Here is a 26406-nt window from a genome sequence, read left to right on the forward strand (position 1 = left end):
CCACCAGACCCATGAACACTGGCTGAGTAACAAAAATATGAACACCACACAAGGGTTAAAAGGAGGTAAAGGGGATTGACAGCTGATTAGAAGCAATTATTGGTTTAGCACTCAGCTGCTCATTTGATGGTAAGCTGTAAATAATCAGTGAAAGCATTTCTGTTTAAATGAGATATTTTGAGGTTGTCTTTAAAAACATGGTCAGTGTAAATACACCAAAGTGATATGTAAAGAATAACGGAGAAATCAAGTTTCACAGCACCTGCTGATCTGCAGTTTGTAGTGAGAAATGGCATATGACGTGTTTCATGAGATGTCTCAGGCTCTGTTTTGGCTTACCTTCTGGACAACGGGTCTGAGAAACTGTCTCGTGTGGATGAGCCCAGCATATGATTTTTCTGAAAAGATAAATTAGATTGGCATTAAGCAAGAATGACAATGAGGGAATAATAGCATTATGATTCAAATATATTATTTACTGAGCAGCCTGAAAAGCAAAAAAAAAGTTAAAATAACTAGAGAACTGATCGATTTTAGCATACACCCTTATGCATCTACAAAAATGACTGAAGCACACTGTTTAACCTTTGGCTCTTGAGAGTTTAGAGCTTTGTGTAAAAGGACAGAAACACCCAAGAATTGTGTGAAAGCAAGTATATACAACATGTGTCAAATATCTGTGCTCTGATAGAACAGTTAAATATATGTTTTTTTTAAGTATCAGTGTTATAACAGCACTAAACAGAGGAAGAGTGCAAGCACTAAAAAGCTACAAGTAAGTATTACATAGGAAGAGGACTCCTAATCAGGTATGTATATGGATCATCACAGCATTATGTTGATACACTCAGCTATAATTTGGTCAACAGAAAATATATTAACCTCCTAAGACCCGACCTCTTTCATGGCATGCATTTTTAATTTCTCTTTGCTATTTGGGCTGATTGGGACCTGATGAATTTAAAAACAAAGAATTATCTTTTTTTTTTAACCTGATTTTTTTTTTCTGAGAAAATGAAAACCACGTATGCGGACATTCGTTTTAAATTTCGATAGAACAATATATAATTTCCTCATAAGTGGATATCAGGCCCTTGCAGAGCAAAATTTAGTATTTTGGTCTAGACAACCGAAAATGTGACGTCCACATATGTGGACGCCAGGTCCTAGTTAATGAATTTAAAAGAAAATGAAGTTAATGAGAACATTAAAGATTCCACTAAATTCCTTCCTGATGTTATACTGTATAGCATCAATCTCAGCTATACTTTGTAATTTATGGCAGTTAGCAATTTTAGCATGCTAGCATGCTAAACTAAGATTGTGAATATGGTAAAAACAACGACAACAAAAAACCCCCACCCTCTTTGTTTGCATTGCTACTGTAACCATGTTCTACAAAGCATGCTCAAAACACCACTGTGCCAAGTAGTCTCGGAGAGCCATTACTGTAGATGTTTGGTCTGCGATGCTTTATGTAATTATAATAATAGAGACATTTAGCAACTTGGATCTTCGCTGAACCGAAAAAAGCAACTTTCCCGGGCCGATAATGTCTAAGCTAAATTATTTCTATCTTGCCAAAGCAGACTGTCTGATCGTGTTCCAGTAAAACAATTATAAAATCTCTATAACTCAGTTGGAGTAAATGCATCATGTCGATTTAGAAGACGTTTTAGGAGAACTTTTAGGAGTAGACAAAGTCCCATGATTCTCCTCTCGACTTCCAAGCTTTATTTTTAGTTGTGTCGCCAAAAGTCAGCAAATACCTGCAAAATCATCCATCCATTCTCTTCCACTTGTCTTTATCAGGGTCACGGTGACAGTTTAAAATATGTGTGAAAGTTTAAAATGAAACGTAATTTCAACATTAAAGTCTAAACAAATATAAGGAAAACAATGACTAACTCCCTTGTTTTCAGGTGTACAGTAAGTGACATCAGTTATAAATATACGTGACTATTTCTCCTTTAACTGTAACCAAAGAACATTAGTCATTTTTAATGAACTACAAATACCCTTGAAACCCACGGTCAGCAACATCTTGCCTGTATATACATGGACATGCTAAAAAACTCTCTGTGGTTGCTATATAATCATGTGTTTACTGCAAGTCTGCAAAAATAGTCTTATTTTTTTTAACAATAATACTGGTGGTGTGCTCACATCCTCCCCTTTCTCACAGTGTGTGAGAGTCATATGACAATGTGCCAAAAAGCTCTTGTTCAGATAACCACAAACCAATCCCCACGCCCCAACTCGCAATCACACACAGATACAGGGGGCAATCCTTGCTTACGCTGCTTCCCCCAAGGCTATGACATTGCATGTATCTCGAAAAATCCAAGAAACCTGAGTAAATAAACTGTTTTCCCAAGAATCCTTCTCTTTGACAGCGCAAGCATGACTCTCCTTGTGACTCAGAACTAATGTAAAGCAGACACTTGGCGATCTGGTGCCAACTGGTCACTCTTTCACTGAGACAATGAAAGTCAAAGATAGCATAAAGCTGTGGAGAGTGTGGAGGGGGAGTTTTTCACATGGCGTGGAGGGGAAAGCCACGCCTCAGGTCACAGAGTTTCCCATACAAGGATTTGCTCCCTCACATATGGACTGTGAATCAGTGCCCCTCTCTCAGCTGAGAGAGGGGGTCTGTATGTGAACATATAGCAATCATGACGTCTGATTCCTAATTATCTGCACAAATAATAATAATAATAATAATAATAATAATAAAAGCCCTTTCCCCTTCTTGATTTGATCTACTCTCATAAACACATTGTGACACAGAAGGTGCAAGCTGTGGAAAAATATTCCCATTCCTATGGCAAGAATTTCTTGTGAAAACATGCAAAAGCCTTAAAATTATAATGCTTTCAAAGCCTAGATGAAGGTCAATGATCTCTTTTTTTCTTTCCTCATGTTTTGGCGTTCTTATCCTCTCTGCTGATGCAAAGTCGATTTATCCGTCATTGTGTGAGCATTTGCGTGTGTTTGGCTTGTTATAGCATTTGACACTGCACAGACGCTCCTGCTCTTTGTCAGCATTACAAGGGAACAAGCCCGAGATTACTCACCGAGCCACCATGCAGGCCCTCACGTTTGCCATGGAGGTTGTGTAACTTTCAAATGTTAGCCACGCAGCTGGAGAAGAGTCATTACACTTGAAGCGGTTGTTAACAGTAATGATTATAGCAGTGGCTTGTTACAAAAGCGGTAAGAAGGCAAGAAACGATATGGGTTTCAAAAACTGCAGGTCCGGCCCGGGAAAACAACTCTGAAGCCAAACAGATGCAGAGTGTATGGAGAGCTTTTTAAGTAGTAACACAAAATCACGAGTCACTGATGCAATGCAGCCTTACTCATTCCCACTGCAACTTGTGTGGCAGTTTGTGTTTGGTCTGAGCCACGGTGAAACAACATGGTAAAGAAAACAATCATGAAGTGAGCCTTCTGTAACGAGCACAGCCTGGCCTGCTTGATGCTGCAGCTGAGAGGGCTCCAGTGATAGGTTTTAAGCCCGGGACGTCTGCCTGAGCACACTCAGTGGGACACCCTCCCCGGCTTTTCCCACATCATTGGGGGCCGGGGAAGGGGAGGTGGGGGGTGGTGCGGTTGTGCTGAGGCGAGAGGTGGGCTCCTTGCTCTGCAGCAATCTTTTCGGGCTGTGGCTGGGAAACGCTACGGCCCACTGTTCTCACCATGTCCCCCTGTAGCAACTAACCCAGGAGAGAGTGAACAAGAGGGGGGGGCGGGCGGGAGCGGAGTTAGAGATGACAAGTGACACTGCTCGTGATTTTGGGGTAAATGTTTATTGAGAACTTGGAGGGATATTTGCTCAATTGGATTAACGTCAATGTCTCTCTGTCGCAGACGTTTTTGTGTACGTCTGTTTCCAAGCCGAAGTGAATGACTCACCAGACAACTGCATAATATTATCAACTCAGCGTGCCTACGCAACATGTGAGCCTCCTGCTTACATTTTAGCATGTATTCAGTGTCCAGACAGAAGTGTTGCTTGATTCACTGCATAGCATTTGATTAGTTTGACTTGAGCCTATTTGGCATGAGAGCATTGCGTTCATTGTTTTGTTTTGCCAGGTATACATCAGTTTATCTGCTCGTCCATAACCCTGGCTGAATTAGTGCCTGCATTTATTGATCAGTTTTATTCAATTGAATTCAGTTTTATTTATGTAGGGCCAAATCCCAACAACAGACGCATCAAGGCACTTTATGTTGTAATGACAAAATGTATATAATAATAATATATAATAACAGAAAACCCTGACCCGTATAAGCAAGCACTTGGCGAAAGCGGTAAAGAAAAACTCAGTTTGAACAGGCTCAGAGAGAGGCAGCCATCTGTTGCGATTGGTTGGAGGTGAGGGGAGGGAGACAGGACAAAAGTTAGATTTGCACTCATCTGTAACTATTACATGCTGAAATATGAGCATTAAATCACTCCCAAATTACTCTTATTCTATTTATTTTTATTTCTAAATGGCTTTTTAATGATAAATATGCAAACACTGATCCCTATTGTGATCAGTGGGAAGCTACAAAATCAAATTTTGCCCAGATCTAATTACAGTTTTACAGAGTACAGTAACAAAGAAACTAAAACAAAAACCCTGTGTAGAAGCTTTAATCCACTTCGCATGTCTTTATAGTTTGTTAGGAAAATGGGAAATAGGTGGAGCAATTTATTGAAGTACAAAGTGCAAGAAACAGAGTTTGCATAATGCTATTGCTAAAGAAACCAGTATTGGCTCAAGATTTTTGCACGTCACTGTACTTTTGTCTTATTTGTCATATAGTATGACATAAGTCAGATTGCGTGCTAACTATGAGACAAACAAGCAAGACAGAAAAAACAAACAAAACAAAACATACCTTCTGTTCGACAAGCTATGATTTAAAGTTCACCTTTCACTCATAAACTTGTCAGCTGTATGTCAGCAGAGTGCAGTGAATGGAAACAGTGGTTTTAGGCAACTGCGGCAGTCAGTTTGTGAGTGGGCATGAGCATTAAGTTCAGCTTGATTTGGAAAAATATCTATTGAGGATCATGACAAAATGTAAATTTTACTGCTCGTGACTTTTAAAAGCCTGAGGTGATATCCTGAGTGAATCTTCGTGGTTTACAATGTGACTGAGTGTTAAAAAATGAAGTTCAGTATGCTGCATAAAATCCTTGAGAAGACTGACACACAGGAGTGCCATCTTGCTCACCCTTGAAGTAATGAAGTAGAAATCGATGTGTTTACCTAAAGCTGCTACGGCACTTTCAGTTTCTGCAAACGTGGTCATACCTCCCATGTTGCGAATGAGAACGAGTGGGCGGCAGTGGCAGCACAGATAAGGACTGGTAAGCAGGAGGAGGAGGTGGGGTAGAAGGGTGGAGGGGGCTGTGTTTTGGGGTCATTGACCAAGCAACCATTAGCAACTTGCTATACAAGTTGTAAACACAATGTATTTGCAGTGGAGAGGTCACACATGCATATCAGCATGAACATGTACCTCTATTTATAGACACACACAAACACACGCAAAGTCGCAAACGCACACACAGGAATGACCAAGAGGATATATTCTGCTGATTGCACAAACTCTACTTTTTATTTAGTTAGAACTGCTGTCTCTCCCTCCCTCTCTCTCTCTCCGTGTTCGACACACGCACACACTTTCTCACTAAAAGAAGCACATACAGGAAGTCATATGACTTTTTTTTTCTGCACCCGCAAAGATGAACGCCTTTAACCAGCTCGAGCTAAAATATGAGCATTGTGACGGCCCTGCACCACAAAGCTCTCCAAACAACCATTTCTAAGAAAAAAGAAAAAAAACAAAACATTTTAATTAAAATTCTGTGGCAGTGTAGTGTGACATAATAAGTAGAAGTATTAATATAGTTCCTCAAACTTTCAGATGTCATTAAAAAAACAAAAAATAAAACCTGTTTTGACAGCGACTCACTACCTCTGTCTACCTCCAGAACCTCAAAGCCAATACATTTTCATCAGGACAGAGCTCACAGAAATGACGTTTATACTATAACCTCTACCAAACAGCTTCTGGTAAGATAGTCAAGCCAAGCATCCAAAATGTCAACAGAATTTAGAATTATTTATCACTCTGACAAGACCTCACTAAATGAATGAACGTGGTAACATTGTTGCTTAATGCTGGAAACTAGGCGATCTTGCCAATATAAGTGAAGTTGCCATAAAATTCATATGCAAACTTGCATGCAGGTACGTTACTATATGTAACTAGCGAGTGAGGGAAAAAAGACAGATCAGCATTGTTCGAAAGGAAACTCCCAAACCGCTCGGGGTTTTCTCACATTGCTGCATTTTTCATACCTTGTTAAACATATTTAGAACAACGTTTACATGAAGAAATCTGCACAATGTGCATTCGTCACAGTGCAGAAGTTAATGTTTACAAAAGAGTGATGAATAATAATCGCAGTGTTGACAGTGGTTGTAAAAATAGGGCTTTCGGGTTGGAAAGAGTGTAAACGCTTGTGCGGCTGGGACTCGGGGCTGTGCGAGCAATGGCAATTTCTAAAATATAAAGTTTCTTTTTCATCATGAGTAGATGTCATCGGCAGGCTTTGTCAGAAATGAATGTCTGTGTTAGTGCTGATAAAGAACTGTGCAACTGGAAATACAGCACACGAAAGACAAATGTGTTGTACTAATGCTCCTGCTATTCTGAGTATATCTTGAAAGATATCTATCAGCTTTTTACAAATTATATTTGACTAGGATCTTTGTTAAAGCTCTTTGGCCATCTACCAAATCACATACGTTTATAAATGTATCTTAGTACTTATTACTCTTAAACCGTATGCAGGAAATTCAGATTCATGGCAAATTCTAAGCGTACAACTGCTGCAGAAATACGAATGAATTCCAGGGGTGTACATCTAGAGGCAGTTTATAAATGATTGTATTACACTGAAGCCAGGAAGGTATTAATGCACAGCATCTGTGCAAGTCAAGGGGTAAATCTATGTATTTCTGACCCAAGTTGTGTTTTTTATTTACCTATGAATGAATAAAGAGCTGATTTATCAAGTCACCTCTTGTGTTCTACGCTCTTTCATTCCCCTCCTCTCCTGTGGAGAATTAATCACTCGTCTGACACATCCACCAAAGCAGACAGGGAGGTAGACAGAGTGAGGGAGATAGTAAGAATGACGATGATGTGTGTGTGTTTGTGTGTGTGTTTGTGTGTGTGTGGGGGGGGGATAAGGGTGGCATGAGTCAAATTGAAAGCATATCCTTTCAACATGTTCTACCTGAGCATTTCATCTGTAAAAAGAGGCCTGGGGGTAGTGCTAGTGGTGTCACACCGGTGGTTCAAAGGCCCAGCTCAATTCAGTGATGAAAAAATCAAGGAACCTAAACCTAAACTCCTCAGAAACCTAAACAACTTCAACAGCTGCCAAGACTCAGAAGTATCGCAAAACCTGATTCCCAGCACCTGCAACCCTTCAGACGGCTCTCATTAAAATTAAAAGAAGCGCATGGGTCAACACCAAGGACATACTCCTCCCCCTTTTAAGAAGAAGGACTTGTGAACCTATGGCCCTCACCTTGTTTCTATATATATCTGTGTCCAGGTGGGACTGGATGTAGATGTGGCACCTGATCACCTTTTTCTTTCTCTTTCTTTTTCTCTACGTGTATGTGTGGTGTGTGTGTGTGTGTGTGTGTGTGTGTGTGTGTGTGTGTGTGTGTGTGCGTATTTGCTTTGAGCAAGAGTTTCCGTGCTCAAGCCTAACCCTTTCAGTGCCTGCTTATGCCTGATTCCCTGGAAACTCGATGAGGCTGAGCTGGAAATTCAATCAAACAGTGAAAAAAACAGCTGCATGCGTGCATCTGAAGAGTGTGAGCCCTGTAATGATTTGGAAATCATATAACCAAACAACAACTGTAATTTCTTGATCCTTTTTTTTTCCTTGCAATGTGCACAAGATGTTAGCTGCTAACATTGCTTGTTTGGAATGGGAGCTCCCCAATCCGTCTTGCAGATCACCTGCTCTTTATGACTGACAACAGAGGTAACTGTGGCATTAAAATAGCTTGGGGGTGGAGGTTTATATTTTTGTACGAAAACAGAATATGATACAATCCTATACCAAAAAAAAAAGAAAAGAAAAAGAAACTGCTCAGTGATGATATTGCAGCTTGACCACATTATAGGCCCATTCATTTTAAGTGCTAGGGCAACAGGGGGTCATGTCTTATGAACCACTGGCAGGGTAGAATACCCCAGGCCCAGTGGGTTAACCTAACAGGAAACCTGGAGGATACACCCTATTAGGCCTCTACTTCCTGCTACTTTCAGGCATGTACAATTTATGAGCCGAGAGGTACAGTGCACCACTGCAGATCTGATGGATTTCCTCTCCAAAAGAACTGAGCCAGAGCATTCTATAAAAGAAAAATGATATAAAAAAAAACAGTCCAAAAAAAAAAAGAGCCAGATAAGGTGAATAAAAGAACCATCTGCTGGGCACTCTGCAAAGCTTTGTGCCAAACAGTCTGGAAAGAATCACACATCTTGGCAGTACACTCTATAAATAAACTCTGATCCTTATAATTCAAATGAAATGTAGGAGGATATTAAATAGATCCTCTTGCCTCAAAGCCTCTTGCATATTAGTGCCAGTGGTTTTAATACAGCAAGAATCAAGAATAGGTGCTTATTAGAAATAACTCAAAACTAATAACAAAGATGGCTTTAGACCAGCTGCAGTCTTATATTGTGTCTCAGATCTATTTCGCAACAAACTGATACATGTTCATACTTCTCCATTTATTGAAGAGAGTTTCTTTTCTGTGAAAATGCTTTCAAATGAATAAGCAGGAAAATGACATAACTTCAGCATCATAGTGATGCAGGAATAGAAAGCCACAAACACAGCAGAGGAGTGAAAGACATAGGACCCAGTGGATTTCTACAGTAGGTGTTTTTGTGCGCTAGAATGATTACCTACCAATGTTGTATGGCTGCAAAAGGGCAATGAACACCCCCCATTCCTCGCCCCAAGTGTTCCTCTTAACACACATGCCTCTGTTAAAGTTCACATCTTAAAGTTTTTGCAGTTTGCTTTGGGGTTTAAAAAATCTGCATAAACTACCGTGTGTACGGTCCTGGGGTTTTTTTTTGTGTGTGTGGGTGACATACATTTGCCAAACCATCAAACAGTGTCTCCTGTAATCTGTCTGAAGCTTTCAGACACTTCACTTTCATGACGAAACATGTGCGTCTTCTCCCCCACCTTGTCGTATAGCACCTCGAACAACAGAGACGTTGTGCTGTGGTAGATTTTCTTTTTTTGTAAATCACAGAAATCGAGTGCATGCTGTTCTGAAGGCAGATGAAGTACTACTGCTATTAGTGCTACTGCTGCTAAAAATAACAATTATATTAATAATGAAAAATTAGGAAAAATAATTCATCAAAAAAACAATGGAAAAATCGAACTTCTAGGAATGGAAATAGAGAACCAGTTCTTGTAAAGAAGTGGTTGGTTGCCAGTTGTTCAGTTCCTTGCAGTGTTAGTCAATTCCAGTTATGAGTTCCACTAATGTCAGGATGCATTTACATGATGACGTGGTCCGTATTTTGGTTCAGAACATATCCAACATGGAGCTGAGGCAGAAGTGCTCTAAAGCATAGTTCTATTTCACAAGCAAAGACAGCGTGACGAATGAAAACATGGACAAACATTTCTCCCCAAAGCATGTAAGTAATTTGCACGAATGTAATGTCTTTGATACACTGCCTAGCGATGTTGGTGACTCTCAAAGTGGAACTTAGAACACAACATCCTCTGTCTTTAGCCTTTAACTGAAAGAATAGGAGAAGGCCGGTTATCCTCGGCAGTCTATGTGAATAAAGCTCAGTGGCTGTAAGAAGAACGTGGTTCTAACAGTGATCTCAATTTTAGCTTTTACAGTTTGAGCTTGGCATGAAGACGCAATAACAAAAATCCACTGACGGGGGGAGGATGGTCTGCAGGTGATCTACTAACAAAGGACTCATTTATATACAATGACATCACAAACCTTTTGAACATGATGCTATAATCACCCCCTACACACTGAGGTAGTACTCAGCTGTAACGGAAACCGAGTCAAGTCGAGTCAACTATTCTTATTTTTTCATGCCAGTTCTAATCAAATGCAAAATGTTTGTAGATACTTTACATTAAACATGTAATGCAAAACAAATCAATTTGTACTACACTTTTTTCTCTAACCCTAAGTGATATCTAAGTGATATCGATAATGAAATCAGAGTTGCAAACTTCTTATCAGTTTCCATCCATACTAACTTTATTACAGCCTGCCACTTCTGTATTGGTATCACCATCAGTAGACAAGCAGAATCAGGATAAATGGACAAGAATAAACGGCTAAAAGAGACATGAGAGGAAGGATAGCAGGAATGAGGTTACGTTGAGTTCGAAGGGGATTTAAGAGGGAGGATGGCTGGTTGGACAGTTGTGTAAAGAAGTATATCAGGAATAGGAGGATGAGACAGGAGATAGGCAAGCAGTCTCCATGGCTGTCAGAGATGATAGACCAACTCGGCATCTCGTAAGAGCCTGTCTCTGACTTTTATCAAGGTGCAGTAAAACACTGATCTCTGCATGGCTTAGATACAAACACGGTATTTCGCTTTTTCTTTCCCTTCTGCAAATGAAGTGGTAGAATATAGCTAGGCCCCAGTCCACGGGGATGCCTTTAAACATTAACCATAAGTAGTGAGTAGAGAGTGCAGGTAAAACAAAAAAATTACTAAAAACTTAATGATAACTTTACCATTGTCCAGCAAACGCGGCTGTTTGAAAAAAAAATTATCATTATAATTATCAAAATAAAAGGATCATGGCAGCACAGCCTGATAGACAGATGAGGCTTTCTCCTGGCAACACTTCCACTATCTTTAAGAATATTTTTTTCTCACTGTGGAATAATGGACTTCAACTTTTTTACAAATGGCCTTATAACCCTTCTCAAGTTGAAAGGCAGCCTAGGCTTATTTATAAATAACTCAGGGTGGATTCACATGATCCAACCCTAACTATACATTTGATCAATTAAAATCCTATGCAGTTTAATTTTATTTATATAGCACTAAATCACAAAAAGGTACTTTATATTATAAGCTAAAGACCCTACAATAAAACAGAGAAAATCCCAACAATCAGAAGACTCCCTATGGCCCTATATTCGGTTTAACCTTGCCACTTGTTATTTTTATGAGCTTTTCTTTTTTGTTTAAATTCTTCTTCAGAATAAATTCTTCTTCAGAAGAATTTCTAGAAGAAGTCAGAAGTCAACATATAGTAAAGTTAAAGTGCAAAGGTTAAAGCTGGTCATGGTCACTGGTCACTGTATGTGAAATTAAAGATTTTATTATCCCATCTAATATCTATTTTGATATTACAAATAACTTGATGCCATCACAGTATTGCAGTTTTTTACTGAATCGTCAATTTTGCTGTTTGTTTTCGAACATGCTAATAATCTGCAAAGGGAACATGCATCAGGGGCGGGAGGCATGAGAACTGAAACGTAGACATGCAGAACTTGTCAGCTCTATAAATGTTGTTTTAGCTTTGTTTCCGTGTACACTAGAATACTTACATACATTCCAAAGTCAATCCTACTTCACACTGTTGTATTAAGATATTTTTGTTGTTTTTGTTTCATTTGTTGTTAACTGAATCTCCATTAACAAGGTTGTGTACGTGTCTAAGCTCTGAAGTGTTTGTCAAATATCACATCAGATATTAAACTAATGATGAAGTCATTTTCCACATCGAAGTCTAAATTGGCACGACTCCCATTGGCTGTCTTCCAAACTGTATCTTAAGCAAACAAAGGACACCATTATTTAATGAAATAAGCAGTGATTGTTGTCACGTAGGCCTCAGTGACTTAACTTCAGTTGTCTGATTCAGTTAGCTGCACCTTGATACAATACAAATACAAGTCCTCTGAATAAGAAGATAATCAGCAAAAAAAAAAGAAAAGAAAATCCTCCCATTTGCCCTATATGAAGGCCAAAGCACTTGCCCTGTATCAAAAATAACTTGCCTCTCCCACTAACAGATGATGACATTTGGAGCATGATTTAGCCTTGTCGCCAAGTTAGTATCAATGTGGGGCCTTAGGTAAACACATTTGATAGGACCCAAAGGTCTCGCACCAGTATTAGGCTGAGAGGACAGGCAAGTGTGCAGGCCCTTGGCCCTACTAAGAATCAGCAGAAGCCAAGCAGGAAACATCTGGAAGACCCAGTGCAAACAGATGTCGGAATGAGATAAGAGCCCATGACTTAGAGTTCAGCCTCCCATCTCTGTATGATGAGGCTTTGTAATATCCAGGTGGGCTGTAGCAGTGACTCCAACAGCTCAAAGGTCCAAATAATCAAACTGCAGGGTTTTTTTCTTTCTTTCTTTTTTCTCACACTAGCATCTGGTCGGGCTGTGAATGTTGTCAGTAACTTGTGTTCCATTGTTCTTATAGTCTCATTTTGATCCATTGTCAGCCAGACTCTCATGAGACTCCCTTTATACAATGTTTTTGCCTCCCCGGGTCACCATTTACATCATTTCCTGCTATAGTTTTAACATCGGCTGGGCAACAAAGTATGCATGAATAGTTAGCCATTGACTTGTAATGCCAACACTTGAGCTTCATTGTTGTGCTGTGGATTGTTTGATTTGAATTCTAGTGTCAACTGTATTGTTTATTTTCAATTGCTCATCTAAACACTTGAGGCCATAGTTTATGAAAAACATAAAAGTAAAAAAAAAATTGGCAAGAAACTAGCAGAACCATGCATGCGTGTGAATGTAAATTCAATTTGAAAGTGTATCATTGTGCTCCAGTTTTTAACCCTTTGCCTTTCCGCTATCACAAAAACATATTCGCATCCTCCTTATCACTGTTGATTACTTTGCGTGAGGAACATAAAACAGAGAGGGAAAAAATAACAGATAAATTATGAAGAAAACTATGTCATTCGCACAGATGAGTAGAAGTCACAGGGGAGGTTTGGTTCCTGTTAAACTATAAAAAGGACTCTCTTGGGACATAAGATCTGAAGTGGAACTCACAGATTGTTCTGCAATCAGAGGCGACTGCACACCACCAGCCTGGATCTTCATAAACTGATAAATAACGGGTCCTTGGTGACATGGAAAAGTTATATAAAAGTTAGTCAGGGAAAGGTTATGAATATATGATTTCAAGAAAGTACCAGGTAAAAAGTTACCAAGTATTTCTTTTAACAGTCAATCAAACATTTATAAAGTTAGAGATAAAAAGCTAATTTGTCTCAAAAGTGAAAGTCTGATTTCATGTGCTCATTTCAACAGCAGTTACAAAAACACTGGAATTGCCCATAAATGTGAAGATATGAAAATTACCTAATGACCCTTTTGTTTCTTTCAGGACTGAAATATCGACTCATATACCTGATATTTATTGTCTTATAAAGTTCTCAGACTTGTTAACATGTTCAAAAGAACTTGATATCAATCAGCATCAATAAACTCCCACCAAAAACAAAATACTGTAGTGAAAAACTGTACAATTCTTTCTATTAAGGATCAGGTTAAACTTGGCATTTTAGTGTCTTATCTGTCTTAACTCATTCAATTCAACTCAGTTTTATTTATATAGCACCAAATCACAACAATAGTTGCCTCAAGGCGCTTTACATTGTAAGGTAAAGACCTTACAATAATACAAAACATGTTACCAAATGTCTGCGTGTTCATTTCTAGCTTGTTCATTGCCAGGAGCTGGAGCTCAGTTGGTAAATTCATTAATCACTAAAGATGGCTGATGAAATCATCATGTTGAGATTCAAGGGCCCTTGAGTAAAACAACAAACCCCAAATAGTAACCAATGTGCATTAAGTCTACAGTATATGATTTCTTTTTTTTTCTTTTGGACAGAAGCATCAATAAAATGTAATGTGCTATAGCACCAATCTGCACAAACATCTGGCATTAGCGTATCACAAACAGACACAAGATGCAAGTTTCTCTGCTTCACACTGTCTCAATCACACCCTTTTACCCATGATAATTAAGAGCCAAACCACCCCGTGATGACCACTGGTACACCACACAAACAGGAAGTAGAGAAGAGGTCAGTGAATGAAAGGAGGAAGCGCTGGCAAACAGCAACAATGCAAGAGGAGGAAACCCTTCCATTATAAAAAGGAACAGACCCCTGCAGTGTGCTGTTCAGGGTCATGACTAGTGGAATGGAAGACAATAGGGGAACAAGGCCGCTGGCTGACCAGCGTAGGTGTGTTGTGTCTGTGTGGCTGAGATAGTAGAACGTCAAGGGTCAATGGAGACACGAGCAAAGCAGTGGCAAAACAACAATGAAGCGCATGATAATTCAAACCCCAGTGCTGAAGTACAGAGTTCACAACTCCTCAATCTTTTTGCTCAAGTATGTAAAGTATATGAGAAATGCAGTAAAACCCTTAACTGACCTTTGGCCAAACATTCAGTTGGCTCCGTTAATTTTTTTCATTCTGTTATGTCTCTGTGTGTATTTGTATGTATATAAAAATACATATATATTCAACTGTATGCTATGCGTGTGACAGATGGGGAAAAAAAGACACCCTGTTTTCACATAAAGCAGACTGTTCAGCTGTTAAGCGATGGACCTCCACCCAGTTTCAATGAAGCATCATCACAGCAGCAGCCAGACACTTCCCAGAGGAAATCCTTTGCCAGGCCAGACACAACAATATAATTATTATCACAATGTACCATCTGCCTCTGTTTTTTGACAGACTGAGTCAGTATGTGTGTACATATGCATATTTACTCTATGGCTATATGAGTCATGTGAGTTTTTATTTTCTTAATTGCTAAATAGAACCGTTTAAGGTTCAAACATTCTTACTTCAGTCACTCATGTTTTCACGGTACTTTGCATGCAATACATGTTTTTTGCAGAAATGTAATTAACTCTGGGGGGGGGGGGGGCTGAGGAGACAAATGCCGCTGACAGAGGAGACAAATCATACCTGTGGGTGAAGAACAACTCTTATCTTGAGAGGCAAGTCCTCAGATAAAAAATGACAAGTGTAATTTTGACAAAAAAAGAGCACAGGGTCTTTAGGCCTGCAATGGATCACACATCAATTACTATATTTGGATAGATTTTGACAGGTTTAAATGTGGTACATAAGCAGGTAATGGTTTGGGAGATAATGGAAATTTAACTGGTCTGAACACTGCCATACTGTCAAAAAGATAAATTGCCAGGTCATGAAAGGGGCTTAAACAAAAGAGGAATATTAGTTGACAAGCATGCATATATTTAAATTATTATTAGCTTACTTTCTTTGCTGCAATCCATCATTTTTAGGTGAGATTACAATGTTTATCTGACATGTGAGATTGAAACTAATCACTGCTAATGACTGAAATAATTGATTAAAAAATACTGAGCTGGTGTGTGGCAGTGAGAAGGGAGGAGGCAAACGTTGAATTATCGGTAGCGTATAAAATACCGAATTACCATTTGTGCATTCAAATGAATCCTTGAGAAGTTGTGTGTTTAATTATATGTTGACACAAACGGTGAACACCATCTTCACAACGTGAAAAAGCGGTAATACAACACCTTGGCATGCCAAGACCTAAGCACAAACTAGTCCTTACACACCAAGGAGGAGGCTGAAGTCTCCAAGGACTTGGCTAAGCCAGGGGAGTATGTAACATGGAGGGCAATGTCCAAGGCCTTTCACCTTGAAGCTGTTAACAGTCAGGCCTGTGATCCCAAGGCCTGAGTTAAAGACCCCCTTGGGTTTAGGACCGTAACCAGAGAGTTGGAATAACAGAGGGGGCAAGCACCATGCAGTGATGTGGTGGGCTCAGTCCTACTCCCTGCTCGGGGCCTGGAGAGAGGTCACAGGGTAAAACTTTTTTCTTTTTTGCTGCTTCACTCCATCTCTCCTTTTCTCACTCTTTTTGACTCTCTGAAACTTAGATCAGTTTTGCATAAGGTTAGAAAGAGGTGACCTGCTGGGGCTGGTGGTAGGTGGACACAGTGGCTTCCTTAGTCTTAACACATTTATCACTGAAAGCCTTGAAGGTGTGGAAGGAAAAAAGCAGCAAGTGTGAAGTGCATTTTTGTGTCACCGTATATGCATTGTAACTACTTTCTTCAATTGTTACAATTATTACACACAATATGCTCAGTTTCGTGTTTTCTTCTTCAGACACAGGTGATTCAATTTTAGCTTCTGATTAAATCCCACTTTTATATTTGGCCAGCTGCACCATTTAACCTCAATATTTAATATGAAATAATCTCAAATTTTAACAGCATAAAATGTTTTCAGCTAATATATACATGTTTTTTCCATACAGGTATTTTCCTACAGAACAGATTTGATAAATAGATTTTAAAAAAGTTTTGATTTTGTTTTCGTGCAGCACATCAGCAATTCTCTGGGCTCTAACAGGAATGAGGTGAACTTGTTGATTTACTCAGTTTGAGAATTTCAGACTTTGCAATTTGCTCACCAGGGGTCTCAAACTCGCCCGGGAGCCACTTATGGCCCATGTCACCCCGATATTGCCGTGGAGAATTATAATGCGATTTGGCCCCTGAGCTTAATTCTTTTATTAGGGAGAATTTGTTTGTTGTTGAGTGCAACGTTAAAATAAGTTCTTTAAAAAGCAAAAAATGATTTAATATGAGCAGAGAGTACAAACATGTTGAGGGATTGGTTGTGTTAGTTTAGTGAGAGAGTTGTCTGTAAAGAAAACAATTTTGACTAGCAGTCAAAAACGAATGTGCACACTTATGTCTGCATTTTTGTTTTGTTAAATACGAACAAAATGACAGCAGAAGTGCTGCCACGTGTTTGGCAAGAAGGAGAGTAACAATTTGTTTAGTTGGTAGTTCAATGAAAAAGAAGGCTTCAGAAAAACAATTGTGTTCACATTTGCAGTTTATTTGAAATTTTTTTTAAAAAACCAAACAAACACTACATTTTCTTGTTTGGTGGGGGGTTGTTTTTGTACTACTTGAACACTAAAGTGTCCCTCCAAAGAGATGACAGCAGTGGGCCACAGCTCATTTAAGTTTGAGACCTTTGCATTGCACCATCAGTTCCAAAGCCAACAAACCATGCACTTAATTTCCTTACAGAAAGCAGCCCCTTGCATAGCTAAAACTATCACTTTGAAAGACGAGTTTTCAATTGTGTCATGAAGACGAAACGTGCTTCTTCAGAAGAAGTGACTTGGGTGAGTGACGAAACGTTTCTCCCATTGAAAACATTACGTCCAGATGAACAGAATCAGCCTTTTGGGGCATAAGTAGGAACATGTAGACTAGAGGTTTCTACCGAATTGCACCCTTGTTAACAACTAACTACCACACCACACCTCATCTTTGCTAGTAGGCAAGCTTTATTTACAAATTTGTTAGCTAAATTCCAAGTTGTTTAACATAATAAATAATCTAGTATCGTGCTAGCTGATAAAGGTTCTATGCATGGTAATATTTGTAGTAACATTAGACAAAACAACTAGGTTTAACTTGGCTGTGTTATTTGCAGCTCGCATTCAACTGTTAGTTTTGAAAAGAGCAGGCTGAATAATTTACCGGCGACTCAGCTCTCAGGACAAATAAGCTGAGCCACCATAGCTTGCAATTCAGGTCAGCTAACTTATGCTCACATTAGCACAAAAAAGGTAAAAACATTTAGCCAGACAGGCGTTGCCAGAGAAAACTGGCTGGCACGATTCACTCTTGTTTATTGACCTATTACCCCATTAATGTTTTAGTACTACAGAACAGAACTATAAAGTGCTACCAAAACCCCCAATTATATTTAACATGCATTATGTCACTATCAGTGGACATCAGGGACAGCTAAGTCAATGGAAATATTACTGTTTCAGAATAAAAATGAACCATCAGACTTACTTTAAAAATGGGTCCGTATCACGCATATGTTGCTTCATTTTTATGTCAACATAAGGTGGATTATGAAGCGGTTGCAATGTATGCAGGCTACTTTAGCACAAGTTGTCATTTAAATTCATAATAAACACACTTTCGGTTTCACATCACAGAACGAGGATCAGAGTATGCAAAGTCTAATCACTTTATCCTCGTAGTCTGTCAGCTCAAACCCTTGTGTATCAGTTTAGTTAAACAGAGGAATGGAAAAATTTAAAGGTCAAGTTGAGCGGCGGTTGATTCAGTTCACACAACTTTGGTAACCTGATTTTTTTCCCCCTCTTACCTGATTTGCTTGTGTGAATTGAAGTGAGGTTTAAATAACCCTTAAAAAAAATCTCACACCTTCAAGAGGGTTGGTAAACAAATGCTAAGCATCCCATGGGTGTGGAGCTCGGCGAACCGCAGAGCCTTATTTGCTCCTGCTTGTCTCAGCTTGCGGCTGTGTATTTCTGTCCTTCTGAAGATGCAAAGGTAGCATGGTAGGACACACATCAGTACACACACTTTTGTGCATACACCCTTGCAGAAGAAACACACGCACACACACACATGCAAACACAGCGTACTTAAACACGCAGAGCCCTGCAACAAAGAAACCAAAAATAACAGGCACCTGTTGCTCAAACCACAACGTCTACAATGAAGCCAAATTAGAGCGTCTCCCTAGCAACGGTAATTTCAATCACAAGCTGCAGCAAGCAGCCTCGAAAACAACCCCATTTAAACATCGCTGCTATGTGAGTCACCTGTAAACAATGAATAAACATATGTGCATGCATGTTTAGCCAATTCCTTTATTTCATGAAAGTGGATGTACAGCCTAACACTGAATGATATGTGACCCTCTGAGACATCTGCCAAACCCCTCCACTCTTTGAGGGTAAAAGGAAATCACGCTACCATTAGTGGCTGAAACATGATTGCAAGAATTTCATTGAAGTGTTACAATAAAAAGCTTCCCAGCCACAGACGGCAACTACTCAGACTCTGACCGAGTGGGCTGCTGTGTTCATGTGTTGTAGGAGCTCCTCTAGTGGTCGCAAGCAAAACCTTCAGGAAGTTGATACGTTTTAGCATCCACATTGTGTCTCAATGAGAAAAGCACATTTTTTGATTGCCTGTTTAGGCCGTTTGCAACGGAGACAGGCGTGCAATAGGCATGTTGTATTTACACCTGATAGCATTGTCTGAGAAAAGCAATAAAGGTAAATACATGTGCATGAAACCTATATAACTTAAATCCAATTCAAATATGCAAATGGGATGGGAAAAATATTTTTTACACATTGCTAATGAGGGCAATTTACCATTATACACATGCCTTTTATACATATATATCTCTTCTCATGAACGCAAGAAGGAGGCAGCTTCTTCACAAAAGAAAACTTAATCGGAAGCACATGTGTTGCCCTGTGCAGGAGTTTAGGATGGTTTGGGAGGTGGGTGGGGGGTGTAGGGTGCTGCTGTGAATGAGGGTGTTAGTGATGGGAGAGAGAAAAACACAAGAGGGGGGAAAAAAATCTGTTTGTGGGGGGTGGGAGCGAAGGCCTGGCGGTTGGGAGGGCATGAGAATATAAACTCCGACGTAAGTGAGGCGATTTACTCAAGCCTGGGAATTCAATGCGGGGGTGGAGTTGGGGGGTTAGTGTGAGTGGGCTCAATTTAAACCACATTGCTATCATAAATAAGACATGTCTTCTTTCCGTGTCTTCCTTTTTTTCTTTTTTTTTTGCTTCCCTTTCTCGCCAATACCACAGTGATGTACAGCGTCTGTCACTCAGAGCAGCCTGACATTTGTCAGTATGCAGATGGCTCCGATAGCACAAGTGCACCCGGTTTGTTTTTAATCACAGTCCGGCAGCATTAAAGGTACAAGGGAATATAATTCAAAGTTGGATAGGATAACGTGGATTTGTGCAGTAATTATGATTCATAATGGCAGTCGCCTTGTAACTCCCATTCTTCTCCTTAACAAATTGAGTGGAAATGCTTCCAGCTTGAAAGACCCTTGTTTGGATGATACATGAAGCTACTGTAGCACGGACTCTTCAACTAAGCAGTTTTATTTCAGTCGTCACCCCCCTCCTCCACCCCGCTTGTTGCTGCAATAGGAGAATAGGAGACCAACATGAGAACAAAAGGCCATGGGACTGAGCTTATATACATTTCCTCTGTGGCTCAGTCAGATTTATATACTTTCATAGAAGTGGACCCAAAATGTCTGGCTCAGGGCCTGAAATCCCATCCTTGTGTTTGGACAACATCCAGGAAAATAATGTCTTATCATAAAAAGGGCACCTTTTTTTCTTGAAATGTATTATTATAAATTACAGAGGGTAGGCAGGTGAAAGAAGAACAGCATAAACACTGAAAGAGCTGAGTGATGAGCACATGGAAAGTGGGAGCAGGATGAAGATGATTTTTTTTTTTTAAAGGAAGCTGTGTACAAGGATGCTGAGGATGATGGGATCAGGAGGAGAAAGATAAGCGTCTCAGAGTTTCATGGGGAAACAGCATTGACTGCGGCTTGAAAACGCGGGGGTCACGTCGCTGTTCTCCACCTTTACTTCCACTGAAAGATGTTTGTGCCCCTCCCACCCTTCCAAATGGTGCTCAATTCTGGCAGCACCTGAATACTGGGTCTCATCAGGGCTACCTGCCAGGGATGAACTAGAACCTGTTACCCCTCTGTGTCAGATGAATGAGCTCTGTCTCTCTTTCTCTCACCCACACCCACCAAACCATGCACACACGCGTGTATTGTAAGAGTCTGTAATAGGAACCAGCTGGGCTTTCAAGGCTGCGCAGTAGGCCAGACAGGCCCATTCATAACCCTCTAGTGAGTTTTAATGAAGGTGGGTTCAGGGGCAGCAGCAGCGTGGAGGGGAAATGATGAAAGAGGGCAGACGGTCTACTCCTTCTTCCCCATGCTCTCCACCTTCCAGTCAGGGAATGTACTGTACTCAAGCTTGAGTAGGTGAGAGGTTCACCTTTAGCCCAGTCATTCAAACTTAGCTGCTGTAACCTGCACAGAGTGAATGAACACTAGTATGTTTGGACAAAAAGCTGAGACTGGTAATTGAGAATAGTTTCTACTCACTTTAAATTTTTATAAAAAGCACCAAATATACTAAAAAAATAACTCAAACTGAGTCACACTTAGGCATGCTTTGCAGCCCACATATAAAGGAAGTTATTGTAATTGAAGGTATTGTTGAGTTTGTGTAAGTCTTTGAGGTAGCACATTTCATTCAAGTGATGTGGATGTAATGATGAGCTTCACAAACACAATCCATAAATACACAGTAATCTGTGTTCGCTATTGAGACACTATTGAGATCTTAAGATTACAAAGCAGGAATCAGATCCGTTACGGATCATTCTATGTGTGATGGAAACCTTGCACGATGGGTGCATTTTGGGATCTTTTATTTACCTATACATCAAAATCCATAATGAATGCCAAATGCTATGTGGTGCTATGGAGATTTGAAACATTTCTTCATTTGCATACGAGAAAACAGGGTTGTTTCAAGGAATGGTCACCTCCATCTTGGTTTTTCTCAGGCTCGATTGATGGTGCGTAACCTGAGCCGGTGAAGTAACTGTGAAGAAACAGCCCTTTTACACCCTGAGGTCAGGCTGACGTGAACACCAATAAACCGGGCACTGGCACACATTCCATTGTAAAATGCACAGATAAACAAAAGAGCTATTCTAAACCAAAAGTGTAACTGTCTGTATCCCAAAAAACTATTATTATTGAAAGGTTTTGGGGGGGAAATATGGAAAGAAGCTGTCTGGTTTTGGTTACACAGTATGGCCAAATTTCAATAGTTTAAATAGTCCCACTTTATATAGTGCAATAATAAGATTAGCATGATATATTAGATAGTAAACAGTGCTAGTCCAGTGTGATTTGGCATAATGATACTTAAGTCACTGTAAGGAAACATAACCAAATATGTGCTGTATGTTTCATAAGAATTTTTGCTCTTTGTAGGTAATTTCCGCTCTGAGCTTGACGCCTTGGCGTCACACTGTGTGGGTGTTTGAGGTGCAGCCCTAAAATGGTTCAAATCATTTCTTACACATATAAGTTTCATTTTCTATGATGGAGGCTAGGTGTCAGATTCCCCTGCGGCGTGGTGTCCCACAGGACTCTGCTCTTTGGCCTCTGTTATTTATTTCATATTAGCGACCTCAGAGAGAGAAATGATTGAAAGTTCTAATATCTGTACTTATTTGCTTATGATATCCAATTCAAATAATCTGCAAATAAGTGTTAGTATATAGACTGGAGGGTACAGTCTCACACACTGACACAAATCAAGACTTCAAAGCAAGTTATTCTACTGTAGAAACATGTGCAGATAGAAATGGTGGCTTGCAGCACTGTAGCTGCAAGCCTGAGTGCTCTTCACTGCTTTTGTTCTCTGGCTTCTCGACTAGGGTTGGCTAGCTTTGTGCTAGCATGCTGTCTTTGCAGATGTTTATTAAGGGCTGAAGTTGTGTTAGCCACGTCGCCCTGCCTTTTTCATGCTCTGTCTGTTCACTTGAGGCTGGTTAACTCTGTGGACTCTAGAATTTCAGGCATTAACATTTGTTCTTTATTTGCATCTTGATGAGGACTAATTAGCAGGTAACTGTGTATATGCAATGCACCCATACAGTCTTTAGTTGCAGCTTGCTAATGTTAGCATGAACTCATAACTCACATTATCTTCTTCTCCAAACATGGCCATGTCTGGCTCGAGAAACACACCAAGATGACAGCAAATGAACCAGTGGGTGTTATTACGGTGGATATGACCATCATTCATGTACAGTCTTAGGGTGTGAGTCGGGTAAACATTATGTTGTATGAAAAAAATGACAATGTGGCCACTTTCAAGAGTAAATTTTAGCATAGGCACAAGTTTCATAAAATTTACATGACTGTTAACAACTGTCCTGGAGGAGATGAGTTGGGGTTTTTTTTCCATTTCTTTTGGCTTCATTGAAATTAAGTGGAAGTCCACAGCAGAGCAGGCAAACAGTCTCATTAGACACACACAGTCATGCATACTAACTACACTCACACGCACACAAATGCAGTACACAAATGTTTTTGGTGGGCAGATGGAAAGAAATCGGGGGGTATGTCACAAACCTCCCACGCTCTTCACTTCAGCCTTGGTGGCCACACAGCCTTTGATATTTCCCACATAATAACTTGGTGGTTTTTCAGCTAACCCCAGGAATGTTCATATGAAACAAATAGCACAACGCATGACTTCGTTGCGCAGGCTTTTGCTTGGTTATGATAATGATGCAAGAAATATTTCAACAGTGTAGAAGCTTGATCTAATCTTGCTTTCACCTTTGTAAACCATTGTGGGATTAAAAGAGAGTTTGCGTAAGCATAAGCCTGCCTCAGAAAACTGCTGAAACATTAGCCATGCTTATCTATGATGCTATGTAAGCAAAAACGGATTAGCATAATGCTACTTATACCACCTGTCATATTATGGAGGCCACATATTAGGCCACATATGAATAACAAAAATACACAAGAAAAAAAATACTGATTCAAATGCCAATTTTAAATAACCAGATGCAAGCTGATTAGTAACCATGCGCCATGTTGTCTTTTCCTCTTGCTGGACTCAGAAATGCAAAAATTGTATGATAATGGCATCATTTCTGCATTTCTACAATATACCATCTAGAAAGGTACTAAAGCATTGCACGCCCTTAGCAAACTGGGTGTGGCGATATACATTTTTATCATACAGGGCTGAGACTTGAGTGAGCAAGAGGTCATTTGTAGCTGAAAAGAAGATGGCTCTCTTGCTCTTATGGGTTTTCCTCTCTCATCACCATCTGCATGCTGAAGCACCATTCAGTCAGGCTGACGGCCAAGAATGTGGGAGCAGCTAGGTGGCGTGCTGGGTGATTTCCTGTCTGAGGGGTCTTCTCGTAGTCGTAACACGATCCGCCTTCAGTCCAAAAATAACCAATGTCCCTGCAGGAGATGGTGCTGCATAGCTCATGGGGCACTAAGGTAGCCTGACATGCTTCCTTCCTCAGTGGATCCTGAGAGGATGGAGCTGGTAGTGGCTAAGATTTTTTTTTTTCTTTTTTCTTTTTTTAGCTGGAAGGTCGTGCAGGGCACCTTTTCATGTGCGCAAAGCAGGTGATTCTTTTCAGAGACCACAGTTATATTCCTGTAACAACAATGAGCCAACCTACTTCTGCTATTTACTGCTCTTAATTGCTGCTTTCATGACTTACTAGCTGCACGCTATTATCTAAAAGTTTCAAAAAGGAAAGGGAGTGAAAATCAAAATCAGCATAATCTCACAAGACCTTAAATGAAACCGACATGCCACCATGTTTATTTTCGCATGAATGTCAGATTTGGGCGCTGTGGTTTCACAGTTTCCCTGCTCTGTGACCTCAGTGTGCACCAGCATTGCGAAGTCAGAATGATAACAAATCAACACTTTAGATACCTGTTCCACATGCAGGAGAGATAGGCAGAAGGAAAGAAAAAAAAAGAAAAGAGAGATAGACAGAAAATTAGCTAGTGATGGATTTTTATCACAAACGACTCTAAGACTGGGTGTGGGAATTGCATCAAAGATCATAGCTGAGGGTAAAGAGGGAAAACAGATAGCACACTTTGAAATATCTGACCCTAATAGGCCGATTATTTCCATGAGCGCTTTGCCTCTCCATAAACAGAGCAGCATATTTGTGCAGGTTTGTCTGTGTTGTTTCAGAGAGCCTAGGCTCTCCCGGTGGGGGATATTTCACGGGTTCATTATGCAGCAATTTGGGTGTCTGGGCTAGTATTTTTTTCCCCTTTTTTACAGCACCTCACAAACCACAGCTTAAGAGATAGCAACAAGGGTGGAGACCCATAACCAATACACTGGTTTACTTTGAAGAGGATCCACCAGAGTAGCGTGGACATTGCCAGTAGCTCCACAAGGAGCCAAAAGGAATGAGGTGGAGGAATACCTTTGAGAGTTAAATTGCTGTACACGGGGAGGGGGGACTAAACTGAGAGTGTCTCAATAATGAAATAAATCTGCCCACAGCTTTTTTTGTTTAATGAACGTGGAGCTGATTTATTTTCCGTATGGCTCGGCAGATTTTTTTCTAGCGACAGAACAGAGCGCGCTCTGTTCAGTGCCGTGCCCAGCAACCAGGTGTGAGACAGACGGCGTGAAACAGTTAAAAGTAAACTGAGTGCAGTGAAAACGGTTGTGCTTCAAAATTTTGTGGCCCGTTTTTTTTCTCTACTAGGCTTTCCAGGAGAAATAGATTTGCTGCGGCAATCACAAACAGTCTGGTTTTTGTCGCTGCTCAGTTCACCAGCTACGTGTTTGCCACATATCTGAACTGCTGTCAAAACAGGTAGCCTCTTTTTTTCCATATTTTCTGTACAAAGCCCTCTTCTGTGGACCTGGAATACAAATGTGTCCTGATAGGGCAACACAAATCAAGTTTTAGACAATGAATATCATGTGAAATGTAGTTAAATGACAGAGAATAATGACGCAAGCCTTTGAGAGAGAAAAAAAAATAGAAACCCACTATTCAGGATATAACACTGAGAGAAGAAAGAGATAAAAAGAGAATGTGAAAGAGGGAGGGACATGGAGGAGAGAGAGATCGCAAAAGCTGAGAAGAAAGAAGTACAAACAAACAGCGAGGAGGGAAATATCATAAACAGATCTACTGAGACTATCAACCAATGTAAATATGAAAAAATGCCAAGCTCAAGTACATGAACCCTTGTAGGAATGAAACCCCCCTTTGTGCCACAGTAACCTCTGTTTATGAAGACAAGCTATGCTTCTCAAAGGAGCCTTGGGGGACACCATCAAGTACGGTCAGTATTTTAATGTTCTGCCCTCCCTCTGTCTTACCCAACAAGGCAAACAATATTCATCTTGATCAAAAACATTATTAGTTACACAGCAGGTCAGCAAGGACGCTGAGCTCAGAATGAAATGTTGAGATAAAACATTTTTCCATTAGACCGCACTGTAACACATATCATAGTAGTGTCCCGCTATCTACTTATGTGTTATCTTGATTTTTTTTTTCTCTTCAGATTTTGCAAAAACCCAGAAAAATTTCCACGGAGTTCAATTACACTCCACGCACAACCGCTTTCATACTTGCCCAAGCTTCCACTAAAACTGAAACTGTTCGAGTTTGAAGGTTTTTTTAACTGACAGCAGCCGGAGCATTTTGAATCAAGAGTGCATGACATGAACTATAAGTCAAGCTGTGAGTTAATGCGTTTTCATGAGTTTAAGAGAAGGAAACCTAAGAACTTCTACTGCA

The 26406-nt window shown here is 40.1% G+C and overlaps 1 protein-coding gene across 1 annotated transcript in view; it reads right to left on the bottom strand.

The window, feature by feature from the left end:
• smtla (somatolactin alpha) overlaps nt 1-26406 on the bottom strand; it is a 64493-nt gene that overhangs the window by 8157 nt on the left and 29930 nt on the right. Inside the window, exon 7 of the transcript XR_003274411.1 lies at nt 340-398. The gene's annotated coding sequence lies outside the window, so the exon portion shown is untranslated. The remainder of the gene's footprint in view (nt 1-339; nt 399-26406) is intronic.

This window comes from Astatotilapia calliptera, chromosome 14 (assembly GCF_900246225.1).
Source record: "Astatotilapia calliptera chromosome 14, fAstCal1.2, whole genome shotgun sequence".
In the NCBI taxonomy this organism is placed as follows: domain Eukaryota; kingdom Metazoa; phylum Chordata; class Actinopteri; order Cichliformes; family Cichlidae; genus Astatotilapia; species Astatotilapia calliptera.